At 41.0% G+C, this 10,723-nt stretch overlaps 2 long non-coding RNA genes across 2 annotated transcripts; one reads left to right on the plus strand and one right to left on the minus strand.

Moving 5' to 3' along the window:
• The first annotated feature begins 625 nt into the window (after positions 1-625).
• Positions 626-1,879, plus strand: LOC139823832 (uncharacterized). The gene is made up of 2 exons (XR_011734906.1): positions 626-1,363; positions 1,463-1,879. It is a non-coding gene; the product is annotated as an uncharacterized lncRNA (long non-coding RNA).
• On the minus strand, positions 1,643-3,535 carry LOC139823833 (uncharacterized). Its single transcript, XR_011734907.1, has 2 exons — positions 2,247-3,535; positions 1,643-2,179 (listed from the first exon to the last, which is right to left on the minus strand). It is a non-coding gene; the product is annotated as an uncharacterized lncRNA (long non-coding RNA).
• Between the last annotated feature and the right edge of the window lie 7,188 nt (positions 3,536-10,723).

Raw genomic sequence — 10,723 nt, forward strand, 5'->3', positions numbered from 1 at the left:
TGGTACAGTAATGCTGGCCCGAGATTCGGATTCAGGACATCAAAGTACATATAATTTGTGTCTTATAGTTGGTTACCACATTTGTACCTGACGCCGATCCACCTTACAGCGGGATTTTCTGTTTTAAAGGGTGGTTTTTTGTGATTAAAAAGAAAGTGGGGGGTGGTACAGTAATGCTGGCCCGAGATTCGGATTCAGGACCTCAAAGTACATATAATTTGGGTCTTACAGTTGGTTGCCACATTTGTACCTGACGCTGATCCACCTTACAGCGGGATTTTCTGTTTTAAAGGGTGGTTTTTTGTGATTAAAAAGAAAGGGGGGTGGTACAGTAATGCTGGCCCGAGATTCGGATTCAAGACATCAAAGTACATATAATTTGGGTCTTACAGTTAGTTACCACATTTGTACCTAACGCTGACCCACTTTATATTGGGATTTTTCGTTTTCAATGGTGGTTTTTCGCGATTTAAAAAAATTGGTGTGGTGGGGGTCAATTTTGACCCCGGATTTGGATTTAGCATGTCAAAATACATAAGAAATGATGGGTCTAGTTTTTGGTACAGACCACTTTTTTTTGTGTGCCTGAATTGGACTTATTAAAAATTAAATAATTTGTTCAGATATTGCGCTCGAGTTCTTTTCGGGTTTTACAACGCACGATCGTTTCACATTAGATGGCGCAACGCGCGAGTCGCCACTCTCAAAGAGCCCCCACCTCCTTCCTCACTCGTTAGGTGTCATGGCCGCACTTGCATGCGTTTCTTCCATGAAGTAAGAGTAAAGAGATCGAACTTCATAGCGCGCGAGTAGAAAAAGTGGTCCCGATTCGTGGCACCGAATTGAGAGGGAGTCCGCTGAAGGGAATGAATTCTTATCGATGGGCGCCATTTTCAACCTATAGTGCATGTAACATATACTGTAGGATTTTCAGCACTCGTGATCTCGTGAACGCACCCTAACCTTACCCGGCGGCTCCGGTCTCTTACTTCGTGCTCCTTCGTGCTCAGTTTGTTTACCTGTGCATAAGAGTTTACCTGTGCAAATAGAGTCCGTTGGTGACTCGACGAAGAACGACGGGATCCGGATACACCAGTTGCAAATGCCGCGCCAGCACCGCCAATCCACCGCCGTCGCTGAAGACGCCTAACGAGCTCTCTATGCTTCTATAGTTCAACAGTCCGTTGTCGATCGGCTGCACCACGTCTTCTTTGGAGTCTTTATTACGTTGACGTAAGGTGAGATGTAAGCACGGTTCGGACAACGAAATACCGCTATCCTCGGCGATCGCCAAGAGTTGCGCGATTGTAAGCTGAAGCGGTAGAGGAGTATTAGGACGAGACGAATGTGTTAGATACTGTTGGTTTGTTGGCTGGGTGTTCTTGTGCATTATTAGACGAGGCTTTGCTCGCTACTGGCGTCAAATTTCCATCAAAATTTAAACGCGTTTTTCTGATTATAGGACCACGAGCTAGCGATCTTCTTTAGCCCGCTTGTCTTTCGCTGTGTTTCAATCTGTTCCGAAGAAAATGCAGCACACACCACCATAAAACTAAAACCTGCCAGGAAAAGAAAGTACCAAAAACAAGGTGCAATAATAAATGAAGAAAATGTATATAAAGGGAATAAAAAACAAAAAACATAAATTATAAAATTGTAACTTTATTTTCTTTTTCCATTTGTATAATTGTATAATTTGATGATTGTATAATTTGATGATTATATAATTTGATAATTGTATAATTTGATGATTGTATAATTTCATGATTGTATAATTTGATGATTGTATAATTTGATAATTGTATAATTGTATAAAATAAATTCAGATGTTTGCAATTTACTGTAAATGTACAATTAACAGGATGTGAATTAAACTGAATCCAGCGTTTTTAAAATTTCGCTAATCTCATCAATACTTGTTACTTTTATATGTTTTGAAAAGGGCATAATCTTGTCATCAATATAAATATTAATATGTAAATTTGGGAATACAGCGATTCTTTTTCTGACACTGAAATCATTTTCTGCCTTCATAAAACCGAAAAACTTGTCGTTTCCACTTGAAAATCCCCAATTCAAAGAAGGCCGTTCAACTAAATTCAAACTTCTTTGCAAATATTTGAATTTTAATTCATCTGTCTCATGCTCTACTTTATTTGAGCTTTCTTCCATTATACGACTAAAAAAATATTATGCATTATTCACTTTTATTTAATCAAGCTTACTTGTTTACTTTCATTACTTACGTTTTTGTTTTATTGCTTTTGATGTGGATATTTTCCGTCTCCTGCTGTCGGATTACGTTATAACACAATGCACGCAATAAAAGAGACTTCCTTTTAATGCTTTCTCAGTTTATTTGGCTTTATAAATGGCTTGCAAATCGGAATAACAAACATATACAGCGACCAGTGACGCAAGACGCAACATGTACATACAGCTGACCGGGTAAGGTTAGGGTGCGTTCATGAGTACAGAAAATCCTACAGTATATGTTGCATGCACTATAGGTTGAAAATGGCGCCCATCGATAAGAATCCATTCCCTTCAGCGGACTCCCTCTCAATTCGGTGCCACAAATCGGGACCACTTTTGTTTCACGGAGTTCGACCTCCTTTTCTCTTACTTCATGGTTTCTTCGAATGTGTCGAGTCCGCTATCTCTTTCTTGACGGATTGATCGTTGCGGCGCCTGTTCTGGAGACCAACCGAGCGAGAGTCAGATCACCACGGAGAGCTCACCGCCAGGAAAGGGAAAGCTGCGGCAGTTAGCGTCCGAGAGGGAAGATCGAGGCGAGTAGTCCGGTCCAGCGAGCGAGGCCCAAGGTTGTATGACCCCTTAGAAGAAAAAATTCCAAATTCTTCAAACTTTGTCAGATGATGAGTATTATAATAATAAAGCATTGTGCCAAGTTTGAACAAGTTTGCGAGGCCCGTTCAAAAGTTATAACAATTTGAATTTAACATGGGCTCTTATGGGAATTCATCAAGTTTCACTATTTTTTCAATTTCATTTGAGAAATTAATATCGAAGAAAATATGGCATCCTTTTAAAACTTTGCAGAAATATTAATAAACATTTTACAAACAAATTAGAACCAAAAAAATTATGACTTCGAAGATATTTTCTGAAATATTGAATAAAAAGCAAACACAGAGAACAGTCTCGCTCGGTCTCGCTGAACTCGTACAGAGAGCCGGCAACAGCGCACTATGACGTCACATTAGAACCTCTCTCTTCGTCACTCTCCGTAAAGGATAACAAATACTACAGAGGTCCGTTACTTTTTCCAATAGAGCCTCCTGTGTATCGAAAGTGTGCTCCGAGCACGTGTAATATACAGACGCATCGTTTGAGGTTAGTTTTCGCTTGCGCTACGAAAATGCCGAAAGTAAAACGTTACATGTGGAAAGGAAAAGTTGTCACTGAAAAAGTGTACAATCAACGGTTAGCACAGACAAATACTGGGAAACGTAATTTGAAGACACGAGTCGAAACCACACCAGATGATTGTAACAATTCCATGGCAAATGTAACGTTTTACTTTTGGCATTTTCGTAGCGAAAGTGAAAACTAACCTCAAACGATGCGTCTGTATATTACGTGCTCGAAGCACACTTCGCGTTCACGCAGCTAATGTCGAGTGAGATCAATGCTACCAACTTACAGAAAATGCGACGTTGTCGCGATCAAAATACTTTTTTTATGAGAGCTATTGTATTTAATTTATTAATAAATGACGTAAATAAATAACGTAATATAATTTCATTAGTATTTTTAAACAGTAATTACTATGTTTTGTTACTTTTTAAAGATTTTCACACTTTCAGATTTTCGTTTGTGTCAGTTGCAAGTCAGGTACAGTCTTTCTAAAAATCATTAAAAGTGAAAGTTTACATACGAGAAAATATGCATAAAAATGTCTCTATAGCTCTTAAAAACACAGGCAACCGTTATTTTAATAAAATATTAATATAAATATTACTTTCCAGTAAAGAATATCTTCTTAAATATGTTAATTAGCTTTATGTTACGTTTCTTAAACTTTTGGCAGAGATCTTACGGGTCATACAACCTTAAGAGATTCTCATTGGAACGCCATATTTGAAGACAGACATATTAGTCAAAAAAGTACAAGGGCCTCTGCTAAAGTTTATATTCGTCTTGAGATCTGAGAATTACACTTTAGAGAAAAGTTATAATAATAATAACAAAAAAATGTAGTTGTTCACAGATAATAAATAATTTTGTTACGATAGCAAAATGTAATAATTTTTTGGTTGACCAAGCAAAATTTGGTAAATTTTTTGAGTTAACTAAACAATATTATTTGGTTACTCATTTGGTTGTAGTAATTATAAAGTTTGATTGTAGTTACAAAGCAATACGGATCGGTATGATACCTGCAGTTAACCTAACAGTTTCTTAGCTCACCGTTTGACAGTCACCATCGTTCGAGCCAAAACACTCGTAAAATTTGCAAGCCCGCCAGGAAATATTAAATAAACGATGTTTATCTGTTGAGTTAGGAACACAGGATCGAAAGAAATAAATGTCTAAAACACTGCAGCTTATTCAGTAGCAATACTTATGTGACTTTATTTATGCTCTCCTACCGATCATCTCGAAAACGTCTGTATTCAACTTTTATTCTATTTGCACACGCTTCGGGTGGGTGTATCGAATTGTCTGAGTTCTTCCTGCTGTACGCAGCTCGGCCCTACCACAGTATATACTGTGGCCCTACCTTGCTCACACTCTCCAGTCGTGCTGCGCACGCACACACACACTCTTACATACGTGCTTACATACGCAGCAGCTAATCACGTGTAGCATGAGAATTATCTACATACCTTAACATTATCAAAATGACTATATATAAAATCTTTATCTACAATGTTAACACACAGATGTTTTATGAATTTTTTAAGATTTTTTAAAATACTTTAAGGTTATGAGAAAATAACGTCAAAGGCGAAGATCCACGTTATCAATCAAAAAATTCCAAATAACGTTGTCAAACGGAAGGTTAATATATATATATATATATATATATATATATATATATATATATATATGTTACGCCCAAACACCGAAATCGCTCAGTGAGCGAAAAAAACATCCACAACGCGATGTGTGCATTTGAGAAACATCTACGACGCGTTCTGCATAACTTGCATGTACTTTTAAGTTATAAAGCGAGGTCCACGCTGCCTACCGGCGGAGGTGGGTGCGGGAGGGGGGCCAAAGACCTCCGCGCGCCGGTAGGCAGCGTGGACCTCGCTTTAAAACTTAAAGTACATGCAAGTTATGCAGAACGCGTCGTTGACGTTTCTCAAATGCACACATCGCGTTGTGGATGATCAGCACCGTCCACAACGCGTCGTGGACGTTTCTCAAATGCACTCATCGCGTTGTGGACGATCAGCACCGTCCACAACTGTACTGACTTGCACGACTGCACGTATTAGACAATTGACAAGCGCGCCGGCGACACGTTAGAACGCGAATTCACTAAGAGCAATCAGTCAATTCTAGTTTTAACTAAATTATTTTAGTTAAAACGCATTAAAGCGGTCAGTTAATTCTAGTTTTAACTGAATTATTTCAGTTAAAACGCGAATGTACTAAAGCATTCGGTCAATTCTAGTTTTAACTAAATTCTTTTAGTTAGAACGCGAATTACCGAAAGGGCTTAGTTAAAACTAGAATTTACCAGTAAATTCGGGTTTTGACGGATTTCGGGTTTTAACTGTAACATATATATATGTTACGCCCAAACACCGAAATCGCTCAGTGAGCGAAAAAAAATCCACAACGCGATGTGTGCATTTGAGAAACATCTACGACGCGTTCTGCATAACTTGCATGTACCGGGTGGTAAAAAATTATATGTCATGGCTTTGACAGATGATTCTTCAGATCGAGATCGGTAAAGATCTGAAAAAAGTTGCATCCGCAAAATTGATCTTGACCTTGAAATTTAAGGTCAAACTTTTTTATTGGCTTAAAAAATTCTGCTCATCAAGAGGAACAAAAGTCTTAAAGAGACCATAGATCGCAAATAAACTCTTCAACCCAAAAGAAAACCATAAAGTTGAAAAAATTGGGATATGTGATTTTGTCGCGAATATTGATAAAAGAAGTTTTGTTTTTCTCTATCGACAAACTGACAAATCAATTCATGCTTTTCTTTTCTCTCAGGAACAAAGAAAACTCATGTCCCGCTACCGACATGAGCAGTCTATGTTAATGTGTGTGTGTGTGTGTGTATGTTGTGTGTGTGTGTGTGTGTGTATGTGTGTGTGTGTGTGTGTGTGTGTGTGTGTGTGTCACGCAGAGATCAGGACCCCGCGGTTCGTCACTTCCACGGTATTTAATGACTCCAAACCCTCTCTGTCGTGTGTGTGTGTGTGTGTGTGTGTGTGTGTGTGTGTGTCGCGAATCTAGTCATGCGCTGCATTTTGACGACGTCTTCTACGTCTGGGTACCCAGAGAACCGTTCCGTTCACACCGATGGCTCTCAGCATACGTGCTTGTTCTCCGGCTTCCACGTGACGTCCTCCATTTCGCAAGCAAGCTTGTAGTCTTGCCTTTAAATTAGACCTCACTCTGGCAAGAATAGTTTCATTTCGTGTCAATCTAACTACTCCCTCATCGATGCGCTGTCTTAAATTTTCAGCTGTTCTGACCGCTATGCCTGACCTATAAACAAATGCTTTCAGAGCTCCCCAAAAGAAAAAATCTAGAGGATTTAGGTCGGGAGAGCGAGGTGGCCACAAATGTGGTGCAGGTCTGCGTCCTATCCACCGGGTTCCGAAAAGCTGATAAAGAAAAGCACGAACTTGCCTACCAAAATGTGGTGGTGCGCCATCATGCATGAAATAAACGCGGTTGCGGCGCTCACGGGGAATAATTTGTCGCATTCTACGCACTAGGTCATGTCGCAAAAATGTAAGATAATGCGCGCTTGTCAGTCGCAATGGCAGATAAACGGGACCAATATAACTATTATTAATAATTCCTGCCCAGACATTAATCGCGAAACGCCCCTGTTGAACACGCTGTAACATGGCGTGAGGGTTCCGATAAGCCCAAATACGGACATTCTGTCTGTTCAAAATGCTCGTGCTAGAAAAACTAGATTCATCCGTGAACAGCACGTTTTCTAAAAAGTTGGGATTATTACGGAGTTTTTGTAACATCCACCGACAGAATTCTTTGCGAGCATAACGGTCTCTAGGCCGCAACTCCTGCACTATTTGCACCCGGTAAGGCCGCAAGCCCTCCTCGCGTATTATGCGAAGCACTGTCGGGTGCGATATGCCTACGCGTGCCGCTATACGCCGTAAACCCATGACGGGAAAAGCTCGTGCCAATGCAATGACCCGCTCTTCGGTTTGCCAATGAATTCGAGGTCGTCCTGCTCTATGATGACCAGCGGCCCGCATTTCAAATCGCTCTTGGTCCTCAAAACGTTCTTCAAGGCGTTGAAATTCTCGACGATCTGGAATTTCACAAGGGCGTACCCGTCGTCCGTTAACGCGATTTTGTAGAAAATTGGCATAAATTTCGCGTGCTCGTGCATAATTTCCAAGGGCTTAGTCAATTGCTCGGAGCATTAGACGTTGGTCACGACCATCTCTATGCATTCGCCTACGTTGATGTCGCAAACGACGTTCCATCGTAAGCGTTTCCAAATCAAAGGCAGAGTGAAATACCGACGATATCTTATAATTAAGCCGTAAGGTTCTCTAGGCCGCGTACCGTGGCAAAAGAAAAAGTGTCTAAGTTGGCTCTCATGGCCTCTTTATATACGAGTTAAATTCGCGCCTGACGCCGCCTATGGAGCGCCGTGGGAAGCTTCCGTGCACAGCGGCGCCACCTAGCGCTACCCAGCGTTTGCGAGTAGTAGTGGCTGGGCCGCCCTGCTTTAAGGCCTTGGGACATAGAAAAACTTAAGCAGTAAAACTCAAGCAGTAAGCAAATCAGCCAATCACAGTCAAGAACTTAAGGCACGGCCCTAAGCGGTAGCGAATCCATACTGTTGATTTCTTACTGCTTAAGTTTTACTGCTTAAGTTTTTCTATGTGCCAAGGCCCTTAGGCGCGATAGGGCCAGCCGCCACATATATTAATATAATTGATATAAATGATAAATCGATTTAAACCATAGACATATTAACATAGACTGCTTATGTTGGTAGCGGAACATGAGTTTTCTCTGTTCCTGAGGGAAAAGAAAAGCATGAATTGATTTGTCAGTTTGTCGATAGAGAAAGACAAAACTTCTTTTATCAATATTCGCGACAAAATCACATATCCCAATTTTTTCAACTTTATGATTTTCTTTTGGGTTGAAGGGTTTATTTGCGACCTATGGTCTCTTTAAGACTTTTGTTCCTCTTGATGAGCAGAATTTTTTAAGCCAATAAAAAAGTTTGACCTTAAATTTCAAGGTCAAGATCAATTTTGCGGATGCAACTTTTTTCAGATCTTTACCGATCTCGATCTGGAGAATCATCTGTCAGAACCATGACATATAATTTTTTACCACCCGGTACTTTAAGTTATAAAGCGAGGTCCACGCTGCCTACCGGCGGAGGTGGGTGCGGGAGGGGGGCCGAAGACCTCCGCCGGTAGGCAGCGTGGACCTCGCTTTAAAACTTAAAGTACATGCAAGTTATGCAGAACGCGTCGTTGACGTTTCTCAAATGCACACATCGCGTTGTGGATGATTAGCACCGTCCACAACGCGTCGTGGACGTTTCTCAAATGCACTCATCGCGTTGTGGACGATCAGCACCGTCCACAACTGTACTGACTTGCACGACTGCACGTATTAGACAATTGACAAGCGCGCCGGCGACACGTTAGTGTTAAGTAGTGTGCAATCTGATCACCCTGTATATATACATATTCCCTAGATCTTGGTTTTGTGTAAGCGGCGCTAGCTGTTGTTAGGTTGCCAGGCAACGCAGACTTTCTTTTATATAATGTTCGTTCGTTGCGCGGCTAGAGACACACACACGTTCCTTTATTCTCTTCGCGAGCGTATCGCTGTACTATTTATTTCACAAAGTTATCAGGTTATGGGCCCAGTGCTTCGATAAAATGGCAGAGGAAAATAGCAAGCGATATTATCAATTTGACGGTACAAATTATAACAATTGGAAGTACCGGGTGCAAATGGTGCTCGAGGATAAGGATCTGCTCGACTACATCGAAAGGGATCTTCCAACAATCATGGCCGGTGCCACGGATCCAGAGAAGAGTATACACGAGAAGAATGAGCGAAAATGTAAACTAGTGTTGGTTCAACACATCGCGGATAGCCACCTGGAATATGTCAAGGATAAGACAACGGCAAAGGAAATATATGATGTTCTTCGGGCGGTATTTGAGCGCAAGAGTATTGCCGGTCAGTTGTGGTTGCGGAAGAAATTAATCACGCTAAAGTACACGGAAAGTGAAAATATCGCGAATCATCTACTCGAGTTCGATAAGACAGTACGTGAGTTGAAATCTATTGGTGCAAAACTCGAGGACTTAGATATAATTTGTCATCTGCTATTGACGTTGCCGAAATCGTTTGATTCGCTCGTTACGGCTTTAGAGACATTAAACCCTGAACATTTAACAATGGAATTTGTGAAAAGCCGGTTACTTGACGAGTATAGCAAGCGGAACAGTGAAGCTGGAAAACTTGGTGAAAGCGTGGCAATGAACGCGGATAAATTCAAGTTCAAGTGCTTTAAGTGCGGAAAGATTGGACATAAGCGATCGGAATGCCGTTCCAAGAACGAAAGTGGCGGAAAAAGTGGCGGAAAAAGTAAGAAGAAAGCGGTAAACATAGCATCTCAGGATAAAGAGGATGAAGTTGCTTTCAGCGCCGTTACATCGATTAGTGCCACAAACAATGTGTCGATAACAAGTGAGTCGGTAACAGCACACTATGGTAATAGTAGGGCTGGCGACGCGTTACTCGGCGGGACAGATAAACAATTCGAGTGCGTAAAATTCTACTTGAACTCGGGCGCTACTGACCATATGGTGAACGACAAAAACATTTTCGACCGAATCGAAAAATTAAGTGTTCCGGTAAACATTGCGGTCGCGAAGAAAAATGTAACTCTGAACGGTGAGTGCATCGGAAAGATTGAAGGTTACATTCAATCGACGGAAAAGTTATTGCCGTGCAAAATAGATAACGTTCTATTTGTAAAAGACTTAAAGTGTAATTTACTTTCAATTAGACGTCTTGAAGACGCCGGTTTCGAAATAACTTTCAAAAGAAGTATGGCGGTAATAGTGCGAAACGATATAAACATTGCAACAGCTGTACGTACGGGCAAGCTATACGAACTAGAAATATTAATCGAAAAGCGTGCATTTGCGGGTGCAGCGGAAAATAAAAGTGACGCAGAGGTATGGCATCGTCGTATGGGCCATTTAAATAATCAGGACTTAGAAAAACTCATACGTGAAGAAATGGTGGTCGGTCTGCCGAAATTAAGTGCAAATTCCGGAAAAGTTTGTGAACCGTGTATCTTTGGTAAGCAAACTCGGAAACCGTTTCCCAAAGTGAATGAGTGTCGTTCTAAACGACCGTTAGAGCTCATTCACAGCGACGTGTGTGGACCAATAGACCCGGTAGCGTGGAACGGTGGTAGATACTTTGTGTCTTTTATAGACGATTACACGCATTTCTCGGTACTTTTTGT

This window comes from Temnothorax longispinosus, unplaced genomic scaffold (genome assembly GCF_030848805.1).
Source record: "Temnothorax longispinosus isolate EJ_2023e unplaced genomic scaffold, Tlon_JGU_v1 HiC_scaffold_19, whole genome shotgun sequence".
In the NCBI taxonomy this organism is placed as follows: domain Eukaryota; kingdom Metazoa; phylum Arthropoda; class Insecta; order Hymenoptera; family Formicidae; genus Temnothorax; species Temnothorax longispinosus.